The sequence below is a fragment of the Sus scrofa genome, chromosome 11 (assembly GCF_054392235.1).
Source record: "Sus scrofa isolate SSC_HxYL_T2T_F1_AM1 chromosome 11, Sscrofa_HxYL_maternal_Yorkshire_Landrace_v2.0, whole genome shotgun sequence".
NCBI classification, from domain to species: domain Eukaryota; kingdom Metazoa; phylum Chordata; class Mammalia; order Artiodactyla; family Suidae; genus Sus; species Sus scrofa.
This window is the reverse complement of record NC_139393.1, coordinates 3857231-3871115: the sequence shown is the minus strand read 5'-3', so window position 1 is coordinate 3871115 and position 13885 is coordinate 3857231. Positions and strand designations below refer to the sequence as shown.

Sequence of the window (13885 nt, the reverse complement as noted above, 5' to 3'; positions counted from 1 at the left end):
GAAAAAAAGAGAGAGAGAGAGAGAAGATGGGCTCAGGATGTCTCAAGAGGCTCCAGGGCTGTCTGGGTCTTGCAGATCACGATAAGATTTATTTTTACGGCATTCTAAGAATAGTGGGGAATCACTGAAGGGAGGCAATGGGAATGTTTTTCTTTCTAACTACTCTGGCTCCGATGCTGTTAAAAGATGACGTCAAGGCAGTGGAGACAGCTTCGGAATCCACCGAACCAATCAAAATAGGAAATGATGGAGCGGTCTTCCTCTCACACCAGAAATATCACTGGTTGGGAACCTGGCAGGAACCGTCTTTTCCTAGGAATGTGTGCTTCAGAGGGCAGGACTTACTCCTGCTACCAGATAAAAAGAGCCTGCTACCTCTGAGTGTGAATAAACCCTTACTCCACAAACGACAGTGGCTTGCGGCAGGGTGGCGGCGCTGCAAACGAAGCAAAAGGGAATCGAGAAATTAAAGCGACCGGGTCTTGCTGATCAAGCACGCAGGGTGGGAGAAAAGGCCGGGTTAAGGAAAGCTCCAGATGTCTGACCTCGCTGTGTAGTCTGTGTCCCACCTCCGTCTGACGCAGACAAAAAAGGCATTTTTGCCTTGTTAACCTACAAACTCATCCTTCGAGCTTCAGGTGCTGCCTTGTAGCTCGTGGTCTGCACACGTAACGATCTCCACGATTCTCTTCACAAGATTGGGTTCTAAAGACTAAACCCTGCATCTGCCCAAGGATCTTTATTGTAACTGCCTGCTTCTGCACGTCTGCTAGCCAAACGGTGGTCACACCTGAAGGGGTGCTGTCGCCGGCGGCCCCAGAACGATGGCTCTGCGGCTGAACGCCGGTCAACACGATATTCTCACCCACGACATACAAACGGGCGAAGTGCTCTAAATTATCACCCGTAAGTGCCGTCAAGAGGATTTGCAACAGAAAAGGACACATAGGACCCCATGAGGCACAAGAGGTGTGAAAACGCGTGACGAAATGTATTGACGTCCCAAACTGAACACTCCGCAGTAGCATCGTATCGATCGGGGGAAAACTTGTCATCATCCCCCTTAAAATTTCCTAGAGTCTTTCTCTAAAACCCCCCAAGCCGAGTTCCAGCCGCCCGCTCGACGTTCGCCGCGCGCCGCAGCCTGGGGCCTGGCTGGGCCCGGAGAAGCCGCGAGCTCGCGGCGGGGCCTCCGCGGGGAAGCCCGAGCCCCCGCCCCCACCTGCCCACGCGCAGGCCCCCCCCCCCCAGGCCCCGACCCCCTCCGCCCCCAGCTCGCCGGCTGCCCCCAGACCCTCCCGCTCCCCAGCCCGCCCGGAAGCAGGTCGCCCGCAAGGAGCAAGTGGCGGGAAGGCGCCGAGCGCGGTTACCTAGACGCCGCGGTCCCGAAGGAGAAACCGCCGCCCGTGCCGCTCCCGCCGGCGGCCACGGTGGAGGAGCCCAGCGTGCCGCTCCCGAAGGAGAACCCCGCGGACATGGCTGCGGGCTCCGCACCGTCGGCAAGCTGAGGGGTCGGCTCGCCGCTCCCGCCTCAAGGCCGAGGCGGGTCGGGCAGCATCGCTCGCGCCCAGCGTCGACTTGGCGCGAACCCGGGGGCCGGCGGCCTTGAGGACAGGCCCGAGGGGGGTGGAGCCCACGCCGCGCACGCTGGCGCCGGCTGCACGCACGCAGCCTCGGGAGCGCGCCCGCCGCGCAGGGGCTGCTGGGAGGGGCGGGGCCGCCCGCCGCGCAGGCGCCCTGGGGCGGGGCGGTGCCCGGAGGTCCCGTGGGAGGGCTGGTCTGTCTCAGGTGTGTCCTGTCCCGTGTGCCCTCGTGGCCCCTGCATCGTGGCTGCTGAGTCTCAGTTATTGCTTACATCCTGCCTGCTACCAAGAGGGTGTGCACAGTCCCGCGCTGGGAACCGTGTTGGGGCCCCAAAGAACCGCAAAGTGGACGGGATAATAAGTGTACAGAAATAAGAGCGATGTAAGGGTTTCGTGAGCAACCCTTATACCTGAAACAAATGGGGTTCAAAGAGGAGATGCCTGGAGTTCTCGTCGTGGCTCAGTAGGTTAGGAATCTGTTTAGTACCCATGAGGATGCCGTTGGATCCCTCGTCTGGCTCCGTGGGTTAAAGGATCTAGCGTTGCCGTGTGCTGTGGGGTGGGTCTCAGTCGCTGCTCGGATCTGGATTAGCTGAGGGATAGGCCGGCAGCTGCAGCTCGGATTGGACCCCTAGCTGGGGAATTTCCGTTTGCTGCAGGTACGCCCCCAAAAAACGAGTCGCTGCTAGAGCTGTGGGTTGGAACTGGAGAGGGTTGCACCTCCTTTAAGGATCTGAGATGATCTGGAGGGCCCAGAGGATGGGGGAAGGGTGCACTTACTGACTTACTGCAGAAGGGAGAAGGAGGGGGTTTGCCGGCATCCGCGATGCCAGGTTATAATAGGGCTCGCTGAGCATGACCGGATTCCGGAGACAAACAGGAGATGGCAAGCAAATGGGGAGAAAGTGGGACAAGCTTGTCAGAACAGATTTCCCACGCCTGTGCCCCCCTTCTCCATCCCCAATGTTATCAAACCTGACAGAGACAGGGAAGGAGGAGAAGCTTTGAAATGGATACAGCACGCTGGGCAATTTCGTTGTAATTTGACCGGATTCTTTGACTCCCAAAAATTAGATTGTTGTAAAAACCCCAGCGTGACCTGTACTTCTTCACGAGCTCAGGCTCCTACTGAGGAGAGGGTAACGGAGAGCAGACGAATCAGGCTTGAAGGGCAGCCGGGGAGAAAAAGAAATCTGCTGCCTGCTTGACCCCATTAGAACCCAGTGTTCAATAAAACAGTGACACAGATAGGGCATGACCGGCCGCTGTATGGACCAAAGTCACCAGCAGGTACAAACGGACAGAGAGCAGACCTAGATGCCCCTTGGGTAAATCCTGATTGTTTACTTCATGCTTTTTCTGTACTCGTTATTTTTTGATACCAAAAAACCTCCCTCCATCTTTAAATGCAAAGTCAATCAAAATTATATTTTATTAAAGTCATCAGTAACCAGTATATCATTTTTAAGAAGTCTTTCTAGGTACACATAGGCACATCAAGATTCACTTAGGGTAACAAATCCAACTAGTATCCATGAGGACACGGGTTTGATCCCTGGCCCCACTCAGTGGATTAAGGATCCGGCATTGCCAGTGAGCTGTGGTGTAGGTCACAGAAGCAGCTCGGATCCCACATCACTGCAGCTGCAGCTCTGATTCGACCTCTAGCCTGGGAACTTCCGTATTCCACAGGTGGGGCCCTAAAAAGACAAAAAGCCCTGTGTGTCAGCCAACCCAGTTGTACGCCCTTGGCTGGACCAGGTGCGTCTCCTCGGTTGCAGGTTGTAGACTAAGTCTTCTCCTTTACTCAGTCTCCCCAAATGAACACAGTCTCGTCCAAATAGATGTCTGAACTCAGTGCTGAAGAATGAGGCTGAGGATCAGCAGATAAACAGACATTTGTGGGGACCTCAATGCCCTTGACATAATACACACCAGTAGAAACTGGTATTTACAGAGCAGTGGTTGAGAACAGCGACTATGCTTACAGATTTCAGTTCATTATTTCACTTAACCAAGACGCATAACTCCATGGAGGAGATGATGGTAAGGACTGCTAGTTACAGAGAAGAAAACTAGGAGAGATGATTTTGCTAAATGCACACAGTAAGTGGCAGACTTGGGATGTGAATTCAGACAGCTGTGGTTCCAGGAAGAATTCTGAGCACAGGCTTCATCTTCTGCAGCAACCCACCTAAAAATAAAATAAAAGCTGAGAACTGTAGCCAGGAGAAATATTACTGCTCTTGTAATGATTTACGTTCACTGAAGAAGCACCCAGATTAGGAAGTGTGATTGCTTTTATATTATCCCATTCGATGGTAAACAATACATATAATTTAAAAAGCATCAACATTTAGCCTTAAAATAATGAGATGTTTTCTCACATGAAAATCATAGCCTCAGACATCTCTTGTGTATTTTATAGGGAAACTAAGTTGTTTTAAGCAGCGTAAAAATAAGCAAATATTAGGGAGAAATTAATGCAGAATCCTTATTATTTCAAACCATCATAAGTGCTTACTTAATGTTTTTTGGGTTATTTTTTGATGCCAAAAAACTCTGTCTTTAAAGGCAAGGTTGAGAGTTCCCTTGTGGTGCAATGGGTTAAGGATTGTGCTTTGTCACTGCAGTGGCTCGGGTCACTGCTGGGTGCAGTTTCAACTCCTGGTGCAGGTGTGGCCCAAAAAATAAAAATAAATAAAAGCAAGGTCAATTAAGAAAATTAAATTTTATTAAAGTCAGCAATAACTAGTATATCACTATTTTAAGTAGTCTTTGTAGGTACCTATAAGGAAAAATCTAGGTGTCCCCTAGAACTTAGATAATAAAGAAAATTATAAATGCACACATCAAAACAAAATCAGAACATAGGTGTTTTTAAGACTTCTTAAAAAGACAACATGGTAACCAACAGGGACTTACTTAGGGCCTACTGCATAGCTCAGGGAACTACATTCAACACTTTGTAAAAAGCTGTAGCTTTTTCTTTTGTTTTCTTTTTAGGGTTACACCCGCAGCATGTGAACGTTTCCAAGCTACTGGTCGAATCAGAGCTACAGCTGCTGGCCTACACCACAGTCACGCCAGATCGGAGCTGCGTCTGCGACCTATACCACAACTCACAGCAACCCCAGATCCTTAGCCCACTGAGCGAGGCCAGGGATCGAACCCGCAACCTCGTGGTTCCTAGTCAGATTTGTTTCTGCTGTGCCACAATGGGAATTCTGAAAGCTGTAGTTTTCTCGAGGGCTGCAACCACGTCTGTGGAGCCACCCAAGGAGTGGCAGCTGACCTTCATCTTCGACCTCCCATTGCCAACAATACAGGCCGTTCATAGGATAGTTAAAAAAAAAATTAAAAAGCTGTAAAGGAAAAGAATCTGAAAATGAATCTATATATCCATACATGTATATGTACATATATCAACTATGCTTCAATTACAAAAATCAACTACACTTCAACTAAAAAAAAAGAAAAAAACAAGACAGCCTGGCTTCCAGACATCTCGATAGGAACTTAGTTGACTGAGGGGCATTTCTAAAGGATTGAGGTCTCAGAAATGGAGTTGTTCACAACAGACCAGGGACGTCAAATTCAGCCCTACCATGATGAGCCTTCAGGGCTGCCTGCAGAGACTCTCCTGGTCCAGAAACACTACTGCCTTGTCCTGAAGTGAGTATGTTCCAGTAGGGTTTATGGATGCATCACGATCTTGGCAGAATGACCACAGCCTTTCATTTCATTCAGCTCATGTCTCTTGCTCTGAATTCATGCGAAGGAAGTGAGCCTCTCAACTGTAAAGGGTCTACTGAGCTTCACAGGAAGAGAATACCAACCCTCACTCCTGCCAGCTTTAGCTTGTGTTTCTTGTGGTCGACAATTAAGTCGGCGTTTTGATATTCAGGTTGACCAACCCTAGAGAGAACTCTTCCTGGCTGGCAGGTCTTCCTTTAGGTTAGCTTGTAAGTCTTGGGGATGCCTCCTTTGATTCTGTAACTGTGTCAAGTGACCTATTTGTGTAAGTTATGTGATTAGCACAGCAGAAACTACTTCATCGGATCCAACATTTTTAAAGAAGGAGAGGACCTAGGAACACTGGTACACGTCGGGGTTCTCTTAGATTGGACCGCGTGCTTTATGAACATGGGTAAGAAGAAAAACAATTCTCAATGAAGGAAATTCTCCTTTATGGTATCTCTTTTCCTCAAGGGCTCTTGCAGTGGCAGAGGAATTGGAGCGCTTTGTTTCTTGCAGTGACCACCAGGGGGAGATCTAGTGACCGAGAAGCCGACGGGCTGGATCATTTGGATCCTGCATGTGGAGTCCAACCTGGGTGTCTACTCAGGCTCTGCTACTGCTGCTAATAGGACGCCCGTCCCCAGGGTTCCTGGTGCCCATTCACATGAACGAGATCTTCGCCTCATGATGTGAGAGATCCCCCAGCAAGAGTGCCACATCCCCGCTCCATCAGTGAGCCTGACCAATCCTCAAGCTCGCCTGAAAAGGTTTTTTCCAGTTAGTATTTTATGGCTTGAAAGGATGGTCAGAGATGATCTGATGTTAGAGAAGACGTCTCTCATGAATGTCAAGAAATGAAAACGGCAAACCTAGGAAAACCTAGAGGAAATAGAGATCATTTGGGAAGCAAACACAATCAAACCAACAAATAGCTCCCGTTCCCGTTCCCGTTGCGGCGCAGTGGTTAATGAATCCCACTAGGAACCACGAAGTTGCAGGTTCGATCCCTGGCCTTGCTCAGTGGGTTAAGGATCTGGCATTGCTGTGAGCTGTGGTGTGGGTTGCAGACGAGGCTCAGATCCCGCGTTGCTGTGGCTCTGGTATAGGCCAGCGGCTACAGCTCGGATTAGACCCCCAGCCTGGGGACCTCCATGTGCTGCAGGTGCAGCCCTAGAAAAGGCAAAAAGACCAAAAAAAAAAAAATCCAAAACATTTTATATACCTAGACAGATGAAATAAACAAAATCAGAGCAAGGTGTGACCAAAAAAACAAAAATAAAAAAACCTGACAGGAGTACCCGTCGTGGCGCAGTGGTTAACGAATCTGACTAGGAACCATGAGGTTGCGGGTTCGATCCCTGCCCTTGCTCAGTGGGTTAAGGATCCGGCATTGCCGTGAGCTGTGGTGTGGGTCGCAGACACAGCTTGGATCCCAAGTTGCTGCGGCTCTGGTGTAGGTCAGAGGCTACAGCTCCGATTAGACCCCTAGCCTGGGAACCTCCATATGCCGTGGGAGCGGCTCAAGAAAAGGAAAAAATACACACAAAAAACCCCAAAAAACTTGACAAAAAAGTTACATAAACAAAAAGAACTCTTGCTAACATTCCAGTAGGAACAGTCATACTTCGTGCCCAGATTTTGGATTCTAATGTCATTCTTCACTACAAGAACCAGAGTCCTTGGATAAATGGTTAGTTCTGAGTGTGGGGGTGGGAAAGACACAAAATGAGGTGGGAACATCTTGTAGGGACAGAAAGTAAGGAAATGCTAAAAACCAAACCAAACCAAACCAAACCACGAAGCCCCACCAATATTGATGGGGGTATGTCAGAGGGACAAAGGAGCCAAGTGAAAGAGCTGCTAATGGCCAAAGCTAAAACAATTTGAGCCAGAAAATAATGAAGAACTATCAGATTATTGTTCAAAGTATAAAATGAATGTTAATGAGTCCACACTGGTAAAAACAAATGATGGTATAAATAAGGAAACGGGAGAGAAGAGAACATTTTCTTGTGCAGAAGAATTTCAAACGACATGTAGAAACTGCCCTCCAAGAGCAGGTACATAACTCCTGACTTTTAAGTGTGGACTTTGGATAGCGATTGCCTTTGAAAGAGAACAGGATAGAAATGGGTGAAAATAGTAAACTTTGCAGTGGAGAAACCTGACAAACACTACCTCAGGCAGGCAATCAAAGTGAACATCAACAATGCTAAACCATTTTGATAGTATGACTTGATATTGATACAATGTGATAATGGCATTTTATCTGCCGAGTCTCTCCCCTACCACCCTCCCAAGCCCTTAACCCCAGTCTAACTATGAGAAAAACATTAGAGAGGCATTCAACAAAATATCTGACCAGTATTACAAAAAATTGTCAAAATTAAGATTTCTACTCCATGAACATAGTATGCCTCTTTATTTATTTTTATTTATTTAGGTCTTCTCTCTCTGTGTGTTGTCTGTCTATCTACCTATCTCTCTATCCATCCATCCATCTATGTAATTTTATAACATGCATTAAAAAATCTGACACATATTTTGTAAAATTCATTCACTGATACTTGATATTCTTTTAAAACTGCAGCAAATATATCTTTTTAAGTTCCATTTCTCCTTATACTAACTTGAAACTTATATGCTGTTTCTATTATTTTAGTCGTTACCCTAGAAAGTAAAACATGTAAATATAACTTTTTTTTAGGGCCACACCCATAGCATATGGATGTTCCCAGGCTAGGAGTGGAATTGGAGCTCTAGCTGCCAGCCTCAGCCACAGCAACGCAGGATCCGAGCCACATCTGTGACCTACACAACAGCTCATGGCAACTTTGGATCCTTAACCCACTAAGTGAGGCCAGGGATTGAACCTGCATCCCCATGGAGGCTAGTCAGATTCGGTTCCACTGAGCTAGGAGAGGAACTCTGTAAATATAACATTTTAAGGCTAAAAACTATTCTCTTCCAAGATAATATATGGATTTTAGGATATTTTATCTCATGCTGAGCTCATATGTTTGAATTCTTTTTAAACTTCATAAAACTTGTTATTATACTTTTATGTGGTTAATATTTATTCGCATTTACTTAATTTTTACATTAAAAAACTATTTTTTTATCTTAGATCATCCATCTGCGATCATTTTCCTTATCCTTAAGCACACTTTAATAATTCGCTTTAATATAGGTCATTGCAAAATCTCTCAGTCTTTACTTTTTGTTTGAAAATGTCTATTTTTTTCCATTTTTGTTTTTTGAAAGGTATTTTGGGAAGATATGTCTAGACTGTGAGTTGTCTTCTTTCTGCATACCAAAGATACCATTCCAATGTTATATGGCTTCCACTATTTCTGAGAAGTCAGCTGTCAATTGAATTGTTGATCTACTAGAGGTAATTTGTTTCTCTTCTACCCTGGATGCTTTTAAGATTTCCATTTGTGCCTTTGCTGTTGCCATAGTGAATTCATCACAGAGAATCCAGCTCGCTCTGATGTACTTAGATATGGATTTCTTTTTATTTATCCCTCTTGGAATTTGTTGAGCTTCTTGATTCTGTAAATTATTGTCCTCTGCATTCTGAAAAATTTCAGGTATGAGCCTGTGACCGTTCTCTCATAGATCTATACAGAGTTGCTGATTTTCAGTTTGTTCAGTTTTTTACTTGTTAGGACCTACCACGTAAATTTTAAAGGGTGCTGGTATTAACAGTGTGTGGACACACCACGCTTTACGTAACTATCGCATAATATTGGAGATTGTGATTGATTCACATAAGGCTACAGTAAATGCATCTATCTCCTTAGAATAGATTTTTGTGAGTAGAAGTGCAGCTCAGACTAAAGAGGAAGTGTTGAAATTTGGCACTGGCCACTGGTAGGGTGAGGCACTTCAGGGAGACTCTGTCTCGCCAAATTCTCTTTGCACAGCATGTGCACACCCTCTGCAGCGGGAAAACCTTGGCCAGCTGCGCAGGAGAGGCTCGCGCTCTCGCAGGGCTTGGAGGGCCTCCACCTGCAGGGGGCGCTGTGGAGCCCCCGGCAGCCCGGGTCCATCTAGCTACTGCTCTTCCGGCGCCGCCGCCGCTCTGCCCGCCGCGCCGCGCCCTCTCGACGGCCCGGGTTTGCGGAAGTGTTTCCAGGAGACGGTGGGCGGGCTGCGCGTGCGCCTGGGGGCGGCCGGCCGGAGGTGGTCTGCCGGGTCAGGGGCGCCGCCGCCCGGGTCCTCCGCTCCATGGTGCGCTGGTGCGGCAGCCGGCGGACGCGTCCTCGGGATGGAGCACATCCGTACGACCAAGGTGGGCGCGCGGAGGGCCGCGGGCCACCGGCCGGTCTGACGGGCGGAGGCGGGGGCGGCGGGGCGCGGCTGGCGGGCGGAGGCCTGGCGGGCGGAGCACCGGCCGGGGGCACCCGGCCGACGGCGGAGGGGCGGCCCCGGTGCCCGCGGCGTGGGGCGGCCTTGGGGTCTGGCGTTGGGTGCGGACATCTGGGGTCCGTCCCGTGGAGCCGGCGGCCGCCCTCCAGCGCTGCGCCTTCCCGGGCGAAGTCGGGGCTGCTGCGGCCTCAGGGCCCGGGGCCCATCTAGGCGCCGAGTGCGCCTTTCCTGCTCGCGTCCCGCTGCCCCGCGACTCGGATGTTGGGTGCGGCCTCGGGGGAGCGAGGCTAGCGCTCGGCTCCATCTCACTTTCCCGGGGCTTGAGGGTTTCCGGCTTCCTCCAGACTTAGGTGTTTTTGGTATCAAGAGGCAGCTGCACAGATGTTCCCCCACTTTTTAACGTGTCTGATGGAAGTGTTTGTTCGCCAGCTGTGCTCATTAAACTCCGTGCTTCACTTTGTGTGTGAAAGGCGTTTACTTTGAGAACACGCAAATATTCGTACGATTCTTGTACAGCTGTATAAACCGACGGAAATTACATCAAAATATTGCCGATTTCCCTGACCGACATCCTTTAAGTTCAGCTTCAACTTTGGGGCAGGGGGTGCGGGCGGGGCGGAGAAAACAAACGGGCATCAAAATAGCCTGCTTTTAGGATCGCGCAGAATCTAACAGAATCGCTCAGGGGACCCACTGTGAATCTGGGCTCTCGGGTTTGCCCAAACCATCGCTCACTTGCTGCCTATCCTCAAATTACAGTTCCTTTAGGGAAAAAGCAGACATACGTCTGTCTTCTTCATTTGTTCCTGGGAGAATTTGAGGTCTCTGTCGTTAAAGTGGTTCACAGGCATTTTTAAGGTGTACACAGGTTTGTATTAGAGCTTGGTTTTTGGTTTGTTTCTGTTTTTGCTTTTTAGGGCCGCACCCGCAGCATATAGAAGCTCTCAGGCTGGGGGTCAAAGCAGAGCTGCAGCTGCCGGCTGACACCACAGTCACAGCAAACACAGGATCCGAGCCATGTCTATAATCTACACCACAGCTCAAGGCAACACTGGATCCCTCACTCACTGAGCGAGGCCACAGATCGAACCCTCATCCTTACGGATACTAGTCGGATTCATTTCTGCTGTGTCTATTCAGTTTTATTAGAATTGAAGATGCAAAAAAGTAACCACCTTAAAAAAATCTATCTCGCTCGCTCGCTTTTTTTTTTTTTTTGGCCACACCCTTGGCATGTGGAAATTCCCTGGGTCCAGGAATCCAGTGCAGCTGCAACGTCTGCCACAGCTCTGGCAACCCCCGAGCCTTAATTCACAGCACCACAGTGGGAACTCCTCTCTGTGTTTTTAAGAGACAAAAGATAAAGTAACACTAGGATTCAAGTTGCTGCCACTTAAAATTTGAAGATAGAAGGGTGACAGAGTAAATAACCAAACTAGTAGAAGGGGCAGGGGTGGAAAAGAGGACTCGGATAGGCATCAGGTCAGGTTTGTTCCGGGTGGTGTTCATTGGTACCTCTTGCATGGGACTTCTTTCTGGGCCACTCGGAACCTCACCTTTGCAACTTTCATCATGCTTGCTACAGTGCAGAGCACACAATGGGGAAATGGGGAAAGTGAGCTGAATTGAATCGATTAGAGCAGACCCTATTTCTTTACTTTTTTTTTTTTTTTTTTGGTCTTCTTAGGGCCTCACCCCCAGCATATGGAGGTTGGTTCCCAGGCTAGGGGTTGAATCAGAGCTGTAGCCCCTGGCCTACACCACACCCACAGCCACACAGGATCCAAGCCCTGTCTTTGACCCATATACCACAGCTCACAGCAATGCTAGATCCTTAACCCACTGAGCAAGGCCAGGGATCAAACCTGCGTCCTCATAGATGCTAGTCAGATTCATTTCCGCTGAGGCATGACAGGAACTCCCAGACCTTATTTCTCGTTCCTGGGGGTTGGTAAGAGTGAACAGAATGTTAGAAAATCTTTAGGATCCGATCCCTTGGCTTATTTTAAGTCTTTTCGCCTTAAATGTATGATGAATATATATCTTTGTTTTTATTTCTATAGCTCTAGGACCCCTTATTTCCTTAGAATTCTTCTTTCTTTTTTTGGCCACGCCTGCAGTATGCAGCAGTTCCCAGGCCAGGGACTGAACCCGAGCCACAGCAGTGACAATGGTGGATCCTTAACCACTAGGCATTGGTGAAGGGAATTCCTCCTGATGATTCTTCCTGGCGACTTTCACTTGGTCTGCTGTTCTCTTTAACTGCTAGTTGGTGGCCTTTAGTTTTCTGCACGAATCTTTCCTTTCCACAGTGCCCATGCTCGTGGTTTAGTGAGGTGTTTTTGATGCCTGTTTAAGGACCGAAAGGTTTCTGACTAGTTTTCTGATAAAGTCACTTCTCAGGTGTGCTCCTCTGGTACCTTGGGTTTTCATCTAGTATTAGCCCACTCCTGCTCTGGAATAATCTACAGTGGCTGCACGTAAACTGCAGGTAAATACATACTTCCTAGCTCCCTGTTCCCGTGTCGGGCACCATGCAGACTCTGGGCAGAGAACAGCGAGCACACCTGGTCTGGATGTCACAGTGCATTCTGAGAGTTGTTGGGGCGAGGTGGCGCCGTGGGCGGTGATGCCAGCGTGGTCCTCTCAGCTGGTCCAACCCCGCCTCCGCGCGTAGCATCTCCTCGGAGCCCTGGGTCGGGGGTCGGTGCCTGCCCGCAGGGATGGACGCGAGTCCTGTGGGTCAGGGCTGCGGAGAAGGTCCGGCCCAGAGACAAGACCTGGGAGTGGTCGGTGTTGAGGGGTGGTTGAGGTTTTCGTGCGTGGGTGCCGGAGCCTGTGGAGAAGAGGCCGAAGCAGAGGGAATGAGGGGAAGTGGGAAGGGCGCCCCGTTTCCAGGGCCTCACCCTGTTCTAGGCGCTGAGGGATGGGCAGCGGGCTCATCACAGACCCCTGCCCGCATCAAGCTCATTTTCTAGTGGGGGGAGACCCAGAGCAGAATCCTTCGGGCGGGCGTGATGGATGGAGACGCTGTGGAGAAAGCCAGGTGGGACTGGGGAGGACAGCGGAGACGGGGGCCAGGGACCCGGGGTACAGACCTGGGAGGGCCGGGCCCCACGGAGGGAGCGGCAGGAGCAGAAGCACATGGGACTTCGGGACACGTGGTTGCTGAGAACCAGCGAGGCCCTGGTGGCTGGAGCGGGGGGCATGGAGGGTGGCAGGTGTTACCGTGGGGCCTGGAAGGCCAGCCTGGGCTTTGACTGAGTGGGTCCGAAGCTCTTCCTGGGTGTCGCTGCATCCAGTGCTGCAGAAAGCAAATTGGGGTGACGCGGGGCTGGGCGGTGCCGGATCTGCCATCGCTTCCCAGGGTGCTTTACGCGGTCAGAGGCCCTCTTGGGAGCTGGGGAGACCCGCACGGAAAAGACAGCCCTCTGCCCTCGCGATGCTCCCCGACCGCCTCACACAGGTGACGTGGGATCTCAGGTCCCAGCCCAGGGATTGAACCCGGGCTGCAGGGGTGAAGGCGCCAAGTCCTGCCCACCCAGCCACCAGGGAGCCCCCGCTCTTTGCTTCCTTCCGACAGCTGATCCTTGGCGGGACGTGGGGTGAGGATGCCAGGCGTCCCAGGTGGACGCCCGGCTGTAGGGAGGGACCACACGGGGCCCGAGGAGCCTTGCCAGGACCTTCCTGCTGTGGTGGCCTCGTCCTGCGGCTGCGGAATGGGTACAGGTGGCGGTCACGGACCTTTGGGGAGGGGCATTGGTCCCTGAGGCCACTGTTCCCTCTCGGGGTGGGTGGGGGTCTGAAGGTTGTGACTCCCTGTGTTTTTCATTTCCAGCTTCGTGGTCAGCTGGCTTGTGACCCCCCGTAGGCCACTGGGGCCCCTCAGGGCAGGCCTGGGCTTGGCAGCCGTCCCACTAGACGGCAGTTTAGGGCCTGCGGTGGCCGTTCCGCCCCCACCCCCAGCTCTCTCCTCCCTGCTTCCTTTTCTCTTCTTTTCCCATAACCCCTCCGTCTTCCCCAGTTCCTTGGTTCCTTTCTGCCCGGGGTGGCGGTGCCTGGATCGAGGGTCCGACGCCAGAGCTCCAGGGGCTGGGAGCTGCTGTGGCTCCCCTGACCCAGAGCACCTGCGGGAGGCTCGGGCCGCCTCGGGAAAGTGCTGCCAGGCACATGAGCCGCTGCTGAGC

The 13885-nt window shown here is 50.6% G+C and overlaps 2 long non-coding RNA genes across 10 annotated transcripts in view; one reads left to right on the top strand and one right to left on the bottom strand.

The window, feature by feature from the left end:
- LOC102159943 (nucleoporin p58/p45) overlaps positions 1-1640 on the bottom strand; it is a 34193-nt gene extending 32553 nt beyond the window's left edge. For all 4 annotated transcript variants that reach the window (XR_014818999.1, XR_014818998.1, XR_002336616.2 and 1 more), the window contains exon 1: positions 1371-1640. This is a non-coding gene — a long non-coding RNA (nucleoporin p58/p45). The remainder of the gene's footprint in view (positions 1-1370) is intronic.
- Positions 1641-9484: 7844 nt separating this feature from the next.
- LOC100739485 (phosphatidylinositol-3,5-bisphosphate 3-phosphatase MTMR6) overlaps positions 9485-13885 on the top strand; it is a 28850-nt gene continuing 24449 nt past the window's right edge. For all 6 annotated transcript variants that reach the window (XR_014818994.1, XR_014818995.1, XR_002336611.2 and 3 more), the window contains exon 1: positions 9485-9621. This is a non-coding gene — a long non-coding RNA (phosphatidylinositol-3,5-bisphosphate 3-phosphatase MTMR6). The remainder of the gene's footprint in view (positions 9622-13885) is intronic.